The sequence below is a fragment of the Poeciliopsis prolifica genome, unplaced genomic scaffold (genome assembly GCF_027474105.1).
Source record: "Poeciliopsis prolifica strain line A6 unplaced genomic scaffold, Auburn_PproV2 SCAFFOLD035, whole genome shotgun sequence".
NCBI classification, from domain to species: Eukaryota; Metazoa; Chordata; class Actinopteri; order Cyprinodontiformes; family Poeciliidae; genus Poeciliopsis; species Poeciliopsis prolifica.
The window spans coordinates 2,775,832-2,795,992 of NW_026562410.1; the positions used below are offsets into that span (position 1 = coordinate 2,775,832).

The 20,161-nt window shown below is 39.8% G+C and overlaps 1 protein-coding gene across 5 annotated transcripts in view; it reads right to left on the reverse strand.

Moving 5' to 3' along the window:
- Positions 1-20,161, reverse strand: part of LOC129374297 (disabled homolog 2-interacting protein-like) — a 163,410-nt gene that overhangs the window by 125,741 nt on the left and 17,508 nt on the right. Inside the window, exon 1 of one of the 5 annotated variants that reach the window (XM_055052655.1) lies at positions 10,104-10,554. The exons of the other annotated variants lie outside the window; for them this stretch is intronic. The gene's annotated coding sequence lies outside the window, so the exon portion shown is untranslated. Of the gene's footprint in view, positions 1-10,103; positions 10,555-20,161 lie in introns of those variants that run through there. 5 annotated transcript variants of the gene reach the window in all.

The window sequence follows — 20,161 nt, forward strand, 5'->3', positions numbered from 1 at the left end:
GCAGTGAACACCCCGCCTCACTGCTTTGCATTTAATGTTTCATTGTCACTTTCTCGTCAGTGACTCAAGTTCATGTTCGACCCCCGCAACAGGGAGAAATCCCTCGCATCTGTGAGCGAGTAAAACTGCAGTCCATTATTTACATTGGAATTTGTGGAATTCAGTCACAGGATTGTTCCTCTCTCTTCAGTCTCAGAGACGCCATTGTCACGTAAACAATAGGCCTGAACTGTTAAAGGACCATGTGAAATGTGAGTGGGCCGCAGAGTGAGCTCCCACCGAGGAGAGCAGGAACGCGGATGCAACAGATCCGACAGTGAAAGGCTGCCGTTAATCGTCATCGATCCATCAGCCACTGTCAGGCTGGATTTGTTTTTAGAAAATTTGGCTTCTCTGGTTCTTACGACATGCAGCAGAATGAAGTAGTGAATGAGGTATTTGATAAACGTTCCGCGTAAAGACAATTAAGCATAATTATTATGCTCTCGCTGGAGACTAAACGATTGCGTCGGCGCAATGAAATCAACAGTGAACAAAACAAGTTCATGTTGTGTATCAGAAAGTTTTGGCAAGATAGATTGACTCGTCAATTCTATACTGGGAGCTTGGAAAGCTAACGCTCACTTTAGCATTGTCAGCAGGTAACGGTTAGCGAGGGGTTACAGAGCACAGCCACCTGTGAGCAGCTGAAGTTCCCAAATACTTGAGACGTCCTCCAAAAACATCCATCATTTAAATCTTCCAACACAAAACATACCTTAATATGCATCACTACACAAAGTGGAAAACATCCCGACACCATGGAAGCTAACATCCATGGTTGATACCTTTTCTCTGAGATTGTGGGTGCAGCCAATCAGCAGCAAGGAAAATGAATGGCCCAACTAAGTTTTATATTATTTTGCCACTTCTTTAATATGTGAAGTGGCATTGTGGCTGGGTATTTCATCTTTCCAAGGTGTATTTTATGTTGAATAAATCAAATATGTTCTGCGAAAAAGAAATGGAAGATTCGGTGGATCTGTTCTCCATGCTGTGTCCTTGATGTACGAGGTTGGAGAAGAGTCAGTGAGTTGAATTCATGAATTCCATTTATTAATACCAAAATGCAGCTGGTACATTTCTCATGCTCCACTGTGGTTCAAAAGGCTTTCAATTTTTGTTTTTTGAATCTTGCTTGCAGCAGTATAAGTTCAAATATATTTTTAGCACTGACAAATTACTTACAGATTACCCTAGTCGACTCCCTCGTGCAACACTGCAACTCAAAAACTACTTCCTTTCTTCAGAATAAAAACATCAAACAAATCTGGGGGTGAAGCCTCAAGCACACTTTCAAATTTAGGACCACAGAAATCTGACAGTCACTTCAGTAGGTTGGTGTTGTATAAAATGCAGGATGTGGTGGCTTGAGAACATTTCCCCCTTGGAAAAGTGGCAGGAAAATGCCTTGTGCACCAAATTAGCCAATATTCTGCTCAAAGGTCACTGCTTTTGTGACAAATTATGAGAGTTCGCTGGGTTTGTTCCCCCCATGGGAGAAGAGGTATAATCACTTTTATTGTTACAAGTGCACAGATGTTTTGCTCCAGTGCCAGTTTCAAATAACTACAATCCCTGTGGCAAGCAGCCATTAAAAGAACAATGAATTTCCACACGTTACTGCTCCTTCTTTCTGAACTTTGGTAGGTAAAGAACCTGCAGGGCACGCTTTCACTTCAACACCAAAGAATAGACTCAGGAAGGAATGTCTGATCAATTCATCTCATGTCAATTTAAAAGCAACTTAGATACAATTTCTTTTGGACTCTGATCATGACTGACTGATCAATGACTGACTTTGCACAGAAAATGATGTATTCCTTTCAATAGAAACACCTGCAAATTTGTCAGTTGCGTGTCCGATAGTTTCTGATTTACACACTTTAATTTTTAGCAAAATTCAAGCCTTAGGGATTGTTGAATACAAAAAACTCTGGCTTGTAGGAAGCAAAAATCTATATTGCAGCATAACTTTTGCACAGTATTGTACCTCAGATTTCACAAGAAAATAGATGCATTTCAATGGATAAGGCTTTTGTGATGATCTGGCTTTGAATCAACGTCCCAAAATTAACCCACAAGCTGTGTTCGTTGTTATAAATAAAACATTCGTCAGCTCATCAGCTGTCCTAAATGTTCTGAAGTGAAAATCTTATTTTAATTCATTTGTGTCCAAAAAATAATTTTAAATCTCCCTCATTTTTAACTGCTTTGTCACGCTCTCACCTAAAATACTGCTGCTGTGTTCTGTTTTTCCAGAGGGATTGAAAAAGGAGTGTGAAACTATAATCACAAAAAAATGTACAGCGTCTATAACTTTGACATCAAGAACTCTAAATGAGTGGATTTATACTTTCGTGTCGGACAAATATAATGCACTGTGAAATGAAAAGCAGGAAGCGTTGGCTCAGGAACTGCTGGCTTAAATATCCACCCTGGCAACCCAGATTCAATTCCTCTCTGGCACCGTTGCAGTTGATCTCACTCTAAATTTGTGCTTGTGTTTTTTAGAAAACAAGATTAGAGAGCAGCTCGGTGCTCTTAAATCGGAGACAAATGCTTAGTCTGGGGACACCAACAAGAGTACGTGAAGTGGATCGACAAGAGGAGCTTTGGCTTTCTGACTCGGTAGAATGTAGTAGTTGGATGTAGTGAAACGAAACATTATATAATAAGAAGAATAAAGAGAAACAGAAACACAATGCATGATGCATTCTCACCGATGATCCTTGTTGCTGCTTAAAAGCATCAGTGACACCATCAAACGGCTCCACTTTCATCTAAGCGGAGTTACTGTTTGTGTGTTGCTATTAAGAGAGATCGAGGGCAGGACGCAGGAGGAGTTCGACTAACTGGGACAGCGCAGACTCCTTCACTTGCACAGACACAGTTGTTGCAGTCGAAAAGCTGAAATTCTTATCCGGGCGTCCCGTTTGAGCTACACTTTTAGTCTTTATTTGAATTACACAAACTAAAGAAAGGGCAGCAAGAGTGTGATTAAAATAGTTGTGGGCCGGGTTTGTTGGAATGTGTCGGAGTGTGTGTTTTAGAAGTGGGATGTGGAGAGGTATGTGGCAGGAAACGAGGTGAGCTGGAGGGAAAGGAGAGCCGTTGGGAGTGGAGTTCATTTTCCCCTCTTTCCTGTTTTGCCTCAGCGTGCGAGTCACCTTCTGACATCACCTACATGATTCCCCGCACACCCTCGGTGTGTGCATGTGACGAACCTACGGTCTGCGTAATGCAAAATCTGCAGCGGGTAAGAGACTATTTTTCCCCTTTGAAGTAAAGTCATCCTCTGTAAAAAGCAAACAAACAAACAAAAAAAAAAACGTAAAGTTCCAAAACGTATTTCCATATCAAGATAGTTTCTCTCATATAAATGTAAAATTAACATCATTTTCACCTTCTCAAAAAATGAGGACGTCAAATTAGTCAGCAATTTGTCTTGACAATTTATTTTCTGTGCATACCATCAGAACGATAAATACAAACTTTCTGTGACACAAACTATAAATTGTCTTACATTCAAGAAGCATAAAAATGTGTCAAATAAAACACTAAAATGTCAAAAATGTCTTGTGAAAGTGTCTAAATTGAAACAAGGTGATGTGCAGTATTTGCTTCAAATGTAGATTCGATTCTTTTTGTTATATGTTGATGGGGGAAAAAAAATCTGCTTACTGTGGTAATAATCGCGTGTTATACACGCACCCAAAGGTAAACTGTTTGAGCTCTAAGTTGAGCTGTGATTTGTTAATGGTGCAGCAGGGAACATGGCGATATGTAGTTATGGTTGGACATGTCCATAATAATGTGACTATCTAAATAGACAGCAACAAATAGATTTACTCACTTTAAAAATACAGCTAAGTGGTTATTTTTGAGAACAAGCTGATTTGCTTTGTGTACTTTCTTGCAGGAAGCAGCAAACACAATCAATCCTGCAGCAAAGCCAACAGGATACAAAGATCTCAACTCTGGTATGAGAGTTTGTTGTTTTACTCAACCTTTAAATATATAAATGAAACACTTTTGAAACAAAGTTTCAAGGTGGACATAATGAAAACTGTTCATTGCATCTTAACTGTTTTAATTTTGCTCTCACAGACACCGTACTTTGTTTATTTATTTTCGATGACGAGCTGATGATGTCACTGAAGATACAGGAAGTGCTGGATTTTCAGAAAACAAAATCAGCCAAGCTTTTTTCCTCAAAAGTATACTATGGCAGACATTTACACTAGACTGGAAGTGGGGCCCTACTTTCTTGCTGCTGCCTGTTCTTTCGGAGAATTTCAACAAAGTCCACGTGTTTTACAGCTGGTGTTCTACAAATACACTTGCAGGAGTTTGTCAGTCCGACTGGTTGAAACTCTTTCACAAATGCTTCATCTAAGCTCATGCTATTATTACTGAATGATCCTTTACAGTTTCCCCTCACAAAAAAAAGCCCAGATGGCTTTTTTTTCTTCTTCATTTTATTACTTTTTTACAAAAAAAAACCCAAAAACATCTGGTGCAGCAGGTGAAGATCATTTCAAAACCAGTTATCCCAGCTTTCTTCTCTTGTTGTCACTAGATATACTGAAAACTCAGTGGGTGGTCCACATCCTCGGTAACAAACAACACTGTCGCACCAAAAAGGTAAACAAAAAAAAAAAAAAAAAACGCAAGTTCACACAATTTCAAAAAATGCAAACAGCTCTTGAAGGAACATTGATTTCCAGTGCGTCTTTCTCCAACATTCTCAAACAGGAGAAAATGATCCTGAACTGGATTCCTCAACATCCAAAAAGACACCAGAAGTCTCTTGTCATGACTTTTGAGTCTGCGCTAATGCTGCCAACATGGGATGCGCTGGCATCAGCTGCGTCAACGTCTGTGTGCGGCATGGTGGGCTCAGCGCAGCGTGTTTGCTGACACGGCAAAGCGCTCAGTGCCCCTCTAAGCCTGCATGAATACGAGCAGATGCACGGCGAGCCCACACGCCCGCCCAACCGCGGTTAGAGGGGAGCTTTTGTCAACTCGTTCAGGGCAAAAATCTGCTTTGAAGGGAATTCACCCCCATCAACCACATATGGATTGCACCTGCATTATTAATGAGAAGCTATATTTCACAGTGTGTTTGTAGTCTTATTATAAAGAGAGAGCTTTGAAGTGATTTTATTTCCTCTGTAGAAGCACCTGAATGCAGGTACGATTGGGAAAAAGAGGCTAAAATACTAATTAATACACATTGGCAGCTTAGTTTTATTTTGGAAGATGAATTCCGTCCTACAATGTGTTTTAGATCTAAGAGGTATTACTTACACATATTAGTGTGCGGCTTCCACTTTGTAATAAAACTGAGATGGAAGGATCAGGGGATTTTTTTTCCACTTACTATGTGGAAAAATGTTCTTAAAATCAGCCAAAATAACCAACGTCACATTGTTTGCAAATAGTTGTAAACAATGACAAATCCTGCAGACACATTCATCGCTATATTGTGTCAGGCATTTCATCAGCTTTTATCAGGGCAGAAAACAATGAGATCTCCGACTGAAGTCACAGTCAAGTATGCGATGGCAGAAGGAATCAGACAGAAAGTGATGATATGTCTGCAAGGGAGTGTCCGCTGTGACACTTCCTTGCAGACAAAGATAATAACGTTTGAAACGCATATTGAAAAAGCTGTAAAAGTCAGAATGCTAGTAAAGTAAGACGCCTCGGGCTACTGCAGATGTTGCCTTGTGTGCGAGCCTCATGTTATTGTGAAACTATTAAAAAGTAAACTTCAAATTTGATCTACAACTGTGCACTTCCACCATTGTAAAAACAAGAAAAAGTAAAATCTAAGCATCTTGTAAAGAAAAAAAAAAGTTTGTTTTCCATCAGCATTACGTGTCGGATGCTTGAAACTGAAACAGAAACTGACGGCATGACCTTTAAGTGCCTCTAAAATCTGACCACAAAGGGCTCCCATCCAACAAGGACATTTCATACTTGATGGCTGGAAATTAAAAAACAAAAAAAATTTTATAAAATGAAACAAGAGTTTGTACTTCCACTTCTCAATCAGAACTTGAACTATCAAGACTCAAAATATATTGTCAATTCAAAGTGTCAGAAGTACATGCGATGGACTTTAAATTGTCTCTCTCAAGGAACTTAAAATACTATATTTTAAAGTAAAAAAAAAAAACTTTAAAGACATGACAGTACTTGATATCTCCTTTTCTTTCTTCACACTTATATCCAGATAACATGTTTTTGAATATGCTTACATGGTGAGATAAGAAACACTGACAATGGCTTTACAAATGCAAATCAAAACTAACATTAGTACACTCAGGTGAGCACCCAAAAACGGTCACACAGTCCTGACGTGCATCTTGCCAAACCTGTTTAATGTCTTCTATTCTCTTAACATCCTCTCTACACCCCCACACCTAAATACTGTGGATAACGGATCCAATTCTGTGCACTGCTATCACAGATTGTTTTCTGGTGTTTGTGATTCATGATTGTGTGATTGTATAGCTCTTTCACAGAGAGCTGGGGTACGACAGTGGCAGACAGGGGCTGATCAAAAGGGGAAAATGACAGCAGATGCTGTTCTGGGATAAGCTGAAGAAACACAAAGGCGTTATTCGTGGAGAGTACCTGAATATATATTCAGGTACAAGTACCTTCATTCTATAAATAACACAATTTATTTGTATTTCAGGTCAGGATCCAAAGTCACCCAGAGGTCACTGCTTCTCCACATTGAGAGGTGAGGTGACTATGTTTCGGACGTCCGCCTTGGGATTCCCCCAGAGGAGCTGACCCGAGCGGCTGGGCAGAGGGACATCTGGGTCTCACTGCACCCGTGACCTGACACCGGATAAGATGGAGATAACGGATCGGATGAAAGTTCCAACCGAGCCGAGGAAACAATGACATAACATGGAGGTGAAACAACAATCGATTTCACAAGTACATTCAAGACGAGAGATAAAGTCTTTCTCAATACTGAAAAGGAATCTTGAATTGGTAGTTTCACAATCTTGCTTTTTTTGATCAGCTAAATAAACAAATTTCCTGCTGCACTTGACATAACCGAGCTGAGCTAACAAAGCCAGTGGGTTGCTTGCAGAACTTACTGTCAGCACTGCAGGCGTATTTCACAAGAGTGAACAACGGAGGTTTGTGGGGACAGAGATGGAGAGATAGCAGTGTTTTGTAAGTAATACCAGGATTTTATTATCACTTAAGCCAGTGAGGCAAGAGTTTATCGCACCAGTCAATCACAAAGCATTCGCAATCTGCAAGGAAAGTCGTTCCACTTTCTACGCTTAAGAACACTTAGTCGGCTTCCAGTGGCTGGGGGGCTCAAGATAAAGGTGTTACAAAAACGAAGCAAGCGGCTTCAGTGACCGTCCATTTCAGCTCGCGTTTTTATCAGGTTTCCCCGCATCTGAAATTTACGAGCACAAAACAACAAGCTGCCGTTCACGATGAATGCGACCACCCGGTTTGCAATTAAAGCACAAAAGAGTCAATCGACAAAAAAATACAAAATTAAAAAATTCAAACTTGTAATTGCTTTTCAATTGTTTAATTTCCTTTAGCAGCAGTTTGATGGATTGTTTTTCTGTTTTATGCTTTTTCACGCACCGCGTGCGCCGTTAATTGGCAAAACAAGGTGAAGCAATGTAGCAAAAGACACAATCTGTTTAAGTGAAGCTGAACTCGTCCTGTTTTGTGTCAGGGCTGCCAAAACTGTTTCCACAGGCTAAAAAAGCCAGAATGATTTGTCGTCTTAAACCCACCGAGTAACAAATTTGTCACTGTGTTTTCAAGCTTCAACTTCCTGGCTGGCGTTTTAAGATGTTGACCCAACACTTCCACAACATTTCCTCCTGATGCCATCTATTTTGTGAAGCGCACCAGTCCTTCCTGCAGCAAAACACTTAAAGGGGCAGTATTATGCAATTTCCAGGTATATAGGAACCTACAAAAACATAGATGTCCTTTTAACCCTTATTTTGAATTATTACTGTACTTATATATTACTTTCAAAAGAAATAGGTCACTGAATTTGCAACAATAGTTGCGACTTGAACATTTGGTAAGAAATCCTGTTCGCACTTCTAATCACATGGGAACGTTTGAACTTTTTGGTGTACCAGGAAGTACTAAGTCTCAAGAACAAACTAGCAGTTTTATTACGCTAAACATACAATCGTTATGGCAAGATATAGTGGTGGCAGCATTATACTGTGGGGAATTTTGGGCAGGAAAGTATGATGAGAAAATAGATGGAAGCTAAATACAGGGCAATCCTGAAAGAAAAGATGCGCACAAGTTCACAAAGTATTAATACAAACACATGTTATTTTGAATTCTTATTCAAAGATACGTTTGACAACCATTTATTTTAGTAATAGGAGCAAAGTACTGCTTTTTATATATATACATATATTAAAAAATATATATATATACATATATTAAAAAAAAAAAATATATATATATATATATATATATATATATATATATATATATATATATATATACATATATATATATATATATATATATATATATATATATATATATATATATATATATATATATATATATATAAATTCAGAGTAAAATGCATTAAAGTTTAGGGCTGAAACATGAAAAAATGTGGAAAAGCTTAAGAGTTTTTAGAAAATTTACAAGGCACTGTAAGCTGTGAAATTCAATCAACAAAGTTTGCTGATTGTTTTGTGTGAGTGCTTCTTCTCAGTCACTGCATTTCCACTCTGTTTCTGCACACATTTGGGGCAAAGAGAGATTGAGATGTCCGTCTCAAGGACACCTCGAGACTAAATCAAAGGCCTTAAAGCAGCAAACGTCTTCTTAGCCCCAGCTGCCCACACAAATCAGCAAGCAGGTCATCCTGCAGCCAAGCAACAGCTGCTATCCGCAACGCCAAAAGAGCGTCTTGTCCGGACCGCTGCTAACCTCCAACCTCATCCCGTCCTGCTCACGAGCCGCACTGATCCCATCCCTGCTGCCTGGACACACTCGTGGTCGTCTCCTCCGGCGAGGAGAACGCCAGTCCGGTAGTCGGACCGTGAACTCCCCGCTCGGCATTCCCACTAATCCCTCTCCTCCGGCTGCTCTGAGTCTACTTCCTTCCCCACAGCTGCCGGCCGGCCCCGGTTTGTGCTAATAATAGGACAACAATGTCCACCCTGGTTCTCCGGACACAAAGCCCTGCACCAACACTTAAATAAGAAAAAAAAAAAAAATATATATATATATATATATATATATATATATATATATATATATATATATATATATATATATATATATATATATATATATATATATATATATATATATATATATATATATATATATATGATATTTGAGCTTCTACAAATCATACAGTTCAGAAAATGCCTGGTCCCCGTTTGGATGCAAGACAAAATAAATCACAACACTGCAGATTAAGCAGACTGTAATCACCGAGATTCACCTCCAAAGAAATAACTTTCCTGACTGCTGACACAATCCAATCCCTCCAGTGAGTAGGTAATAAGCTGCAGCATGTAAACACATGTTGGTGGTGGAGTTACTGTGGGGCTGCACACTCAACTGAATTGCTATCTGGAAGGACACTATAATCATGCCGAAGCTGATAAATGAAGACTACACACCACCAAAGCACTTAAACACTGCCTCTGCCTTTCCCACAAACACACGGAGAAAGAAAAAACCCAAAAAAAACATCAGGAATGTGCATTTATGATATGGATTTGTAACTTTTTCTTTTCTTCTTCAGAGATCGCATGTTACAGCTCTTTGTGTCTTCTCCTCATGGGAGACACGTCTCCTTTCCAACCTGCTGCTTCCTGTGACAGATCAGAGCGGCAATGTCTGTAAAGTTCTTTCCGATCCTCGAGACAGGAAAAACCTAAAAGCAAAAAAAGTTGCGGCTCGTGCATTCCTTCGTCTCACCGAGTCGTGGGGCTGCGAAAGAAGAGAGAGAGGCGAAAAAGAGGGAAAAAAACTACAAAACAGAGTGAAGGGCTCACCTCAGACAAGGTCCCACAGTCGTTGAGAGAGCAGCAAGAAAATCATCCTCAGTACAATCCACCCAAAAAATAGAAAAAAAGCAGAGCGCAACAAGTAGTAAATCCGAATTATTCTCCTCCCCTCTTCCAGGGTCCTGATCTTTTGCTGTGATTCAGCCAGGCTACAGAAGCTGGAGATGAACTGGAGAAGTGTGAGCTTGTCCAGGAAATGTGTGTGGAGTGTATGGTCTTGTGGACTCCTGCAGGGGTACTGACTCTTAGCAGTGATCAGATCCTCCCCCTTCTCAGAATCACTAAGAAAAAGAGAGAGAGCAATCTTCCTCTCCCTTGTCTCTTTCTCTCTCTCTCCCACAAACACACACACACACACACACACATATATGCAAAGACACACACCAAAACAGATCCAGAGAGTCCTCTCTTTGTCTCCTGTCTGTGTCTCTCTGTGTCTTCAAATGTCTGAAACTCCCCGCTGTACAGCCCCCACTTTCTCTCTCTCTCTCTCTCTCTCTGTCTCTCTCTCTCTCTCAAAGGGAAAGGCGAGTGAGACATGTGTGTGTGTGTGCGCTCAGGGAATGCCGTCGTACATCAGCGCCTGGGAGGAAGAGGAGGAGGACGGAGGGGTGGAGTTTAGGCTGAATTCCTATACTTCACTTCTAACCAATCAGGAGCCTGGCTGCGGCTGACCGAAAACCGCGGGGCCAGTCCAGGGCCTCACTACTCAACTCCAGCTTTAAAGCATTAGCTGGAGTTTGCTGGTCATGTTGGCTACTTTTCTACAGGCGAGGCGGGGATGACATGGAGCTTCTTCTCGTTTCTTAAGTCTTTGATCGTCTTTGTTGAATGAGTACTCTTGTTTTCACACTGCGAAACAACAAAAACAACATCGTGTTTCTCGTCCAAATACTTGATCTCTTGAAACGAGGCAAAAAAAAATGTACAAGTTCCAAAAGCAGATTTTTTTTTCACTCAAAACTAGTACTTATTAATCAACATTAAGGGAAATTTTGACTCAAAATAAGCTTCTATATTGTGTTGAAAAGTTACTTGTTTGTTTTGCTGTATTTATGCTACAAAATATAGAAATAGACAGTTGACCAAAAACACTGAGCAACATTTTGCATTTTTGCAGCATCGGTTTATAAAAAAACAGAAAAAGGCCTGTGTAAAATTCGCAAACATAACCAAGCTGCATTTACACGCATTTTTGATCACAACAGAAAGCAGTGCACAAACCGAGCAGATTTATAAACTTATATAAATCTGCTCGGTTTATATAAGTTATATAACTTATAACATAATGTGTTGAGATGTGCTTCCTTGTCGTCTCCCGGCTCACTCTCCCCACTCTTGTTAAAGAACCGTCCTCTCGTGTTTCTGCTCTTTTCAGACATTTGTCAAGCAAGGCATTTGTCCGCAAAAGTGTCGACAGATTACCTCCCCCAAGCCCCCCGACTCCCGCCTCCGTCCACGCACACCTCCTCCTGCTCTTCACATATTTTCCTGACTTTTTTACCCCAGCCACAAAACTCCTCAAATAGGAACGTTTTGCCGTAATATCATTGTAAGTTGAACGACAAGCACAGGATTCAATGTAATGTTATCAGTGGTTTTATGTTCAAACGGAATAACATGGACGGTGCCAATAAGACTCAGCCAGTCATCTGTTTTTTTACAAACCAGTTTCAAAGAAACAAGTTTGATGCTTGTTGGTGCCCCTAGTGGTCGAGATCTAGAAATAATACTAATTGGGATTTCTCCAGGTCTCATAATGGTTTGGAAAATATCCAGATAAATTGCACAATAAGCTGGCCATACAGTCATCCTGACCCAAACACATAAATATCTTCTAAATTGCAAATGCCCATTAATTTAACTAACTGTCAGGCCTTCACCAACCTAAAAACTCTTTATGCAATATGACAAAAATGAACCACTTTTATAAAATGAAAAGCAACTCAAGCTATGATTATCAGGGTTGGATAAGGACCCATGTGTTTTCTGCATGCATAAAGATGGTCAGAATGTTAAAAGATTTGTAAAGCTAACTAGCAAACAGAGCTGCAGCACACATTGCGGTATGTTCGTCGAATTGCTGTAAATATTTCAGAGGAATACTCCCCGCACTTCCATTTATTTTACATGAAGTCATGCATTTTTGAAATATATCTAGGTAGTTGTTGCTGGTCTCATTGTAAAAAAAAAAAAAAAAAAAAACTATCAGTCTCCTAGAGTAAAATCTAGGAAAATAATAGGACGTACTGGATGCTGCTGAACGCTATACAAGTTTAGCATATATATTGCTTATCACAAATTTTGTCCACACTTCTTCACAATTGGACATATTTTGACCATTTTCCATAAACTGAAATGTAATTGAAAAGCACAAAGAGCGACAGCCGTAAGTTTTGGTATTAATATCAGCTGCACTGTTAAAGGCCAGATAATTATGGCAATTTAGCCACTGAATTCTGCTGACTTGCTGCCGAGTTGTGGTATCGGATTTGTCCTGCAATGAAGTTTAAACGTCTCCAGCACAAAACTGCTCAATCGTCTGCTTTTTTTATTGTTGATTTTTAAACACATGACCACACAGTAAAATAAAAAACAACAAAGAAAGCAAAAAAGGTCTGTATTTTGAAGTTAAGAACTGGAGGTAGACCATGTGTGAATCTGAGGTGGAAATCAGATTGAGGAGTTTTTAAGTGGTCAGTATTAGATTCCCTGACTTAGCCAGCTAGTCTTACGGAAAAAAAGATTTCTGTAGTTCATCCAAAAATAGTACGTTAAAAATTATTTACATACACAATAAATAAATAAATAAATGCAAACATTTTTATTATTGATAACCCCATTTATTTTAGGAACTTTATAACTAAGCATGTTACTTCAGATGTTTATTATGATTCTTCCGAAACATGACATTTCAAACTGGCGTATTGCATCAGAGCAATAAAAAAACAATAGGGTGACATGACGTCAGAACATCGGCTTTAATAACCTCAGTAACCCTCTTTTGCATTTGGGGTAAAAATCTATTACTGGCTCAAAAACAAAAAGAGACATTGCCTATTGGACTGTATAGGCAGAACTACAATATCATATTGGTTTTGACACTCAAAAGAACCAGATCAGCACCAGAAACATAATCCTGATGAGGTTTCTGATTACCAACGGTGACTCTGTGGTATGTCCACTCAGCCAATGACAGCTGAGAAAAATGTCACCTCTATGCAGCAGATGGATGTAGAACATCAATAGATTGGCTTCAAAATGTCTTCAAAACAAGCTTAGAAGGTCTTCCTATCTAAAACCCTCTGTGGTGTGTATCTGATCTGATTTGTATTTCATAGCAAGTCGATTTCAGTTAACGCAGGTGGCATAGAAGGACGCTTTTTGTGGTCTGTATTTCAGCAAATAATTTGCAGCTGAAAACAGAATAAAAAGAGAGGGATTGTAAGATCAGAAGACCAGAAAGACTAAAAAAGAAGCTCAAGTGAGTGATGACTTTGGTATGTGGGCTATAGAGTTACAAAGGGACGACAAAGTGAAGCGGCGCAGTTCACTCCTACTGACAACTCGGACACACCTCTTCTTTTATCTCCTTCTTTGTTTGTCCTCCTTTCTGCCTCCCCAATCCCTCATCCGCCGTTGCTCTGTTTATGTTCCCGGGTCGGTTTCTGTGTGTTTGTGCCGGGGAACGTGTGAACAGTGTGGAGAAAGGATGGTGACAATTACATTTTAAGTTGTGCTTGTGTAGTCGATTCATTTGCATTTTTTGTTTTTGTTTTTACCTGCTTGTGAAAGGAGACAGAGGCAGGAGAATAGTGGCAAAACTCAAGAACATAAAAGTATATCGAGGCTAATTTGAATCCACAATGAACCCAGCAAACAACATTCAAAAGGTCTCTGCTAGAACCGAATGTAATGCATAAGGAAATGACCCTCCGGAATGCTGAATCGGAGAAAAATTATCACATAAAGAAGATCCAACTTAAATCGCAGCGTCTGCCTTACTTTTGCCAGGCACACAGAGGGGCACAGGGCAGTGAGGAATACCTACAGTTCCCATTTTGGAGACAAAGCGAATTGTCTGCGGGGCACTTGGGGGTAAGGTGGCTCCCATTCCAGTGACTTTTTGTGGCCAGATTCCAACTGGAATTCAAGTCAGGAAACGTCTGCAGTAGAGGTGTCCTGCAGGAGCTGCAGTCACTCATAATGCAAGAGGGGTGGAATAAAAGTCTCTATCGCATTTCATTTCTTTCTCATTTTCCATGTGATCTCCGACATCCTTTACCATCAGCCCAGTGACACATTTTCAGCTCTGTGTGAAAGTGTTCATGGCCGTGTCACTTCATCTTGTCGCACTGCAAACGCAAACTTGCAATTTGAATCAGCTTTATTCACCTGGCTTACTGCCTGTTAGTGGTTCCATATTTGCAAATTGACCCATTTACTCATCTTTTTGTGGAATGTTACTCCAAATTATTAGCAGAAACGTTGCCAATTCATGGATTTTTTTTTAATTTTTTAAAATATTTTAAATTCATAGGTATGGTTTTACTTGGCATGCTTCTGGCTAGCATGTAGGGAGAACCACTCATTTTCCTAGGCACTGATTGGCTCTACCACCATGAGTCTGTAGAGTATAGAGATGTAATATCTGTGGCGGCTACAATGGCTTCCACTGTTGATATTAATGCATATTTGCTGGTTAGAGTAGGCGGCTATGAGCATTCTTTGAGGGCAACTGTGGTCCATAGCCTTTGCAAACACAGAGGTTCCACTGTAGTTGATGCATCTAAAAACAATTTGTGCTCACTGGCTTTAAAAATCTGCCTAAATTGATGCTTTTATAAATTAAAAGTAGCCTAAAATGACGGTTCTTCGTAAATAAAGTGACTTGACATGAATTGGCTACAATGTTTTATCACTACAGCGATGACAGTCTCATTTACCATCAGAGACAACCTTCTTGGTTGAATACAAAGATGCCACATGGAGAATTATTTGAAGAATTTCAATCTGCTTTGCTTTTACGTGAATAACATCTTAAAAAAAAAACGTTTTTCTTTTTCAAGTTTATTTACGTTTCATCCAGGAAGTTGCATTTGTCCATCCAGCTGTTCATATGTCGCCAGGAAACCAGGTTTTAATATTCAATTTAACAGCTTCTGTCCAAATACAACTCGTACAGCTAACCAAGTTCTTTTCTAAGCAGCACTTCATCTTGCGTTTTATGTTGCTACTTCCACAAAGCTCTAATTTCAGGCTCAGATTACTGTATTTTCCCACCAACTCTGGCAGTGAAATAAATACCAGAGGATTATGGCAGATCTGCGACTGGATAAGCCACACAAACAAGACGAAAGGGTAAACAAAGCGCTGATTAAAATCTGATTTTCTTCTGGTTCTTGGCTCCTGCTTATTAGAATACGATTAGCCACCCTGAGTGTGAGAAGAGCAAATTAAAGGACGATTTACAGGGACACGAAAATCACCGTCGCAACACGAGCGATGGCTAACGAGCCCGCCGCTGTGTTCGCCACTGGACGACGGGGGACAGAAACCGCTAAATGCACGCACACACCCGGTTACCATGTAAACATGATTAGTGTTTACATCTCCACCAGCAGACCCATGGGGATACCAGTTTTTAGAACCAGATATTGTGTTGTAACAGATGCTTCGGTTTTATTTTATTATCATTCATCTCTTCTGTTTCTGCTTCCCGCCGCAGCGGGTCTTCACAGTGACTGACGGTCTCCCATCAGGGAGGCTTTCTAACAAATGGGCCAAATGGAGCTGTGCCACCGCCGCCGCCGGCCACAAGACAGCTCCCTGAGGTTACCGCTTAACTCTGCCTCTGCAGCGTTATTTATAGCCCCTCCGTCACCAGACCCGTTTGAAGTGTTTCATGAACTTTTCACGTGTCGTCAGAAAACGTCAATAAATAATAAATTAGCAGATATAAGCGTTTATTCAGATTTGCTAATTTGGTTGCAATCAAAGTACAGATTTTTTGGTTTGTTTTATTTTGAGTGTGTTGGTGGCAAGAAGACCTTGACTGGCCTGGTTTCTCATCACAGCTATGTGGTTTTCTAATGAATACCAAATAATAAAATTTGAAAACTTTCCATTGAAACTGGCAGAAATTCATAGAAACAGATGCGAATAAAGCAGGAATTTTTAAATACTAAAGATTGAAAAACATTTATTTCTTGGTCATTTTAACTGAAGCGACCAGATTTCATTGAAAGTGCACTTTGAGTGCATCTGTACTATTTCATGACAACATGAACGCAGCCGACTGCTTACTTGAGGCAGACTCTGTGAGAAAGTTACACCATCGTAATTATTAGCCATCTGCTTCTAGGTTCTTTTATTCTCTCAAAGTGACCATAATATATTAATTTAGACCGCTTTGGTATGCCAAAACTTTACTCAAACCAGCAGCTTGTAATGTCTCATGTCAGCAAATATACTACGTTGGATAAGAAAACAAAAAACAAAAAAAACGTGTCATTCCAACTTCAAGTTCCATAAAGCCTTCTAACTTTATCAATGACTCACTGTCACTCATTCCAGTCAGAAAAACATGGAAAAAAATCAAATAAAATGTCACACTGGAGGAGTCAGACAGTTAATGCATTGCTTTTTGGTGGATCTGTGATGTGGCTGTGCTGCTTGTGGGAAACTGAAAAAGTTTAATTTTCTTCTTTTTTCTTGAACGTCATGCAGTAAATTCCCGACAGTCGTAGCACAGGAGCTGAACCGCTACGGAAGTGAAACCCACTCTTTCAGATGAAGATGATGGAAGAACAGAGGAACACAAGAAGCTCATCTGGACGCCGGCGTAGCGTCACCGTAGCCTCGGGGTTCTCATGGCCATCACGACCTTCTGATCCTCGGCGCGCTCATCTCTCAGCGGTCACCGCAAACAGATATTTTCACTTCTGCATGCGTAATTCCTTGCGACTGCAGCCACAAACGTATCCACCCAAACCGCTGAAAAAAATGTAAGTACTTGGTGGCAAGATGGCGACCTGATACACATGATGATGGGGTTTATTTTCCTGCACCAGCGTAAGGATTAAAATCTAATAGTGGAAATCCATAAACTCGGCTTTCAGCACTAAATTTGTAACACAGGCTGTGAAGCATCGTGTCCATACTTTTGAAGCAAAGCGATTACATGCCAGACACAAAATTCTTCTTGATAAGATTAAATACAACTATGGTTATTGAATCAGTAAGGGATGTTTTATTGAAAACCGCTACCGATTGTAGAAAAACTACGGAAAGACTCATCCCTCTGAAAGACTTCCTTGAAGATAAAAAGCCGTAATTAGAGCTACATTTGGATTCAACTGCAAAGTTATCACATGAATTGTATATATATAAAAAAAGAAATAAATTCAAGCGATCACTTTTCTCTCCTTTTTCCTTTTACATCTTGAATATTGCCACCAGCTTTCAGATGATATTCATTTGAAGCATTTTGCATATCACACAGAGCGCTACTGCTCATGGAGAATACATTGCAGTTTCCCCGGGCTGGGATTTACATAAAAATACACAATCATAAGCAGATTTTCCAGTAAGCAATATTAAATATATTGTGGGCAAACTTGATCATCTCGGTAGTGTTACTTTAAGAGTAAATCTTCCTTTGGCTACAGATGCACAAACTCTGCCGTGCGCATATTTGACTTGTGCAAGAAGTGAAACGTGTGCAACTCGGTGTCTCACATCAAAAACAATATTGTTCAGGCCTTCTCTTTAACCTTTTGGGACAAGCTGAGAAAGTGAAGCAAAAAATGAAGCTCGTACACAAACATGCACGCGCATCCTATAGTTTGAGGCACACGAACGCGGTTGCAATTGGAAAGAGACTAAACATCACTTTTTCATCTAGAAAACATCTGTGCTGGCTGTTGCCCTCACACAGCGAGAGAGAGAGGGAGAATTTAACTGAGATGAACTGCCCATAAAGCCTGGTGTAAAATAGATTACAACTTCTACACTGACAGCCCGGTTCCTAAATATACGCCGAGCGTGCCACCCAAAAGTTTTACCACATGACAACGCAACCAAGAAGTCCTTTATTCCGAAAACTGAGCATTCTTTGTGACAAAGCCCCACAGCAGTCTGAAGCACAAGACCACAGCTTCATGTTGACGACATGTGCGAGTTTTTTAAGGTGCAGGGAGAAACACTTCAAACAAGAAATAGAAAAAAGAAAAAGGAGAAAGGCCCCTTTGTCTCCAATAAAAGTGCTTCAAGTATCCCAGCTGGCTTACTTCTCCAGCTGAATAGAATCTCTGACAAGTTAAAATACACAGTCACACCAAATATGTCCACCTGTCTTCTGCTTTGCTACTTCAGCAAGCCTTCCACCTTTCTCATCTAGGACAAAACAAAAAACGTACAGACCTATTTACATATCAGTGAGGGCCACGGTGTGGAGCTACCCCTCACCCCACCTCTTTGTTCCTTTTTTCTTTCTGAAACATCCTCACGTCTGCAGGTTTCTGTAAGATGTTGTCAATTTGATTCCAAACGAAAGGAGTTCTGCTTGTCAAGAAGTCTAAAATAAAAAAGAAAAGAAAGAAATGTGTTGTGGTGTTTTCAGCACATCCTGCAGAACAAACTGTTTGGTGCAACAGCTCCCTTTGCAGACTATTGTGATAATTGTGGAAACAATTGGTGATGCTACAAACGTATCAGTCTGGGACATTTGTTTGACCGCAGGGAGGAAAAAAACAAAAGAAAACTGAAACAAATTATTCAACTTTCTCTTTTGTTGTAAAGATGTTACACAAAAGTGAAAGTCTTTGCGGAAGTACACTGAAGAAGCGTTCAAACCCTCGTATGAAATATTTGCTGTCGATACATTTTTACCTCTATCAGCATGTAAATCCAGAGGTTATGAGATTGGATGCTGAATAAATATTCAAATAAAGAAGCTACTACATTGATCCCAAAAGGAAATTAATTAAATTAAATTATGATTAGAAATCTTCAAGTTTTGCAGTCAATGTGATTTTTAGATCAATTTAGATCTGGATTTTGACCATTTTTTGCTAAAGGAAAGAACCCACACAGCATGATGCTCCCACCGCCATTCTGTTGCATCATGGTTAACTGTGTCAGGACGACGACACGACGTTCTCCACGTTTTTAGTGTCGTAGATGACTTTGCTCGAATCTCTGACTTGCACAAACACTTAAATAAAATGTATCTTGTACCTTGACGTAAAAAAAAAAAGAAAAAACAATCGGCTTTAAAAAGTGATGAAAAAACTTCAATGATGCTAAAAACACAAGCGAGAAAGATGCGTTACTTTCTGACAGCGAACCACTTCCCCACAGGAACCTTCTGACATTCAGTCACACCCCTCTTACAGCGACTTCACTTTTTTTTAACAATTCAAATTCAAAAGGACAACACAAGCAACTCATGTTTCACCTTCTGGTAATGTGGCTATTTCACGTCTCTTCAGAATCTCTAGTTTTCCGCCGTTGTGTTCTGCATCCCAAAATCAACATTGTCATTCACAACCTGTTCTGTTCGCTGATTGGCCCGGTTCAAGTTCGACCGGAGAAATCCTCTTCAACGGAAGAAAGCTCAGATGCTGCAGTGAAGAGAGATGGGAATCAAGCGGAATTGCATTGGATGGCAATGGCCCGGGCGAGTTCAGACTTCAGAGCTCTATGTAAATCAACTGTGGTTTCCAAATGACCACAGTGGCAATGATTTATTGATATACGAAGCATTTCAAGTTCCTAAATAAGTCTTAATTATCAGATTCAAACCATCAACACCCTTCAATATATCAAGAACTCTGTGTTAGCGTTTAGTTTTTAGGTTTCTCAGCTTTAACTAGCTCCACAAAACCTGGATGTGCAGAAGCTCTTTGCCCAATTTTTAAGTCGGCCGTATAAATGGGAAAAAAATAGATATCTTTTAATCAGTTTTGATTATCAGTTCCACGTCATTTGTTAAAATTGCGCATTTTTACGAAATGCTCCATGTTGCCTTACGTATTAATGAG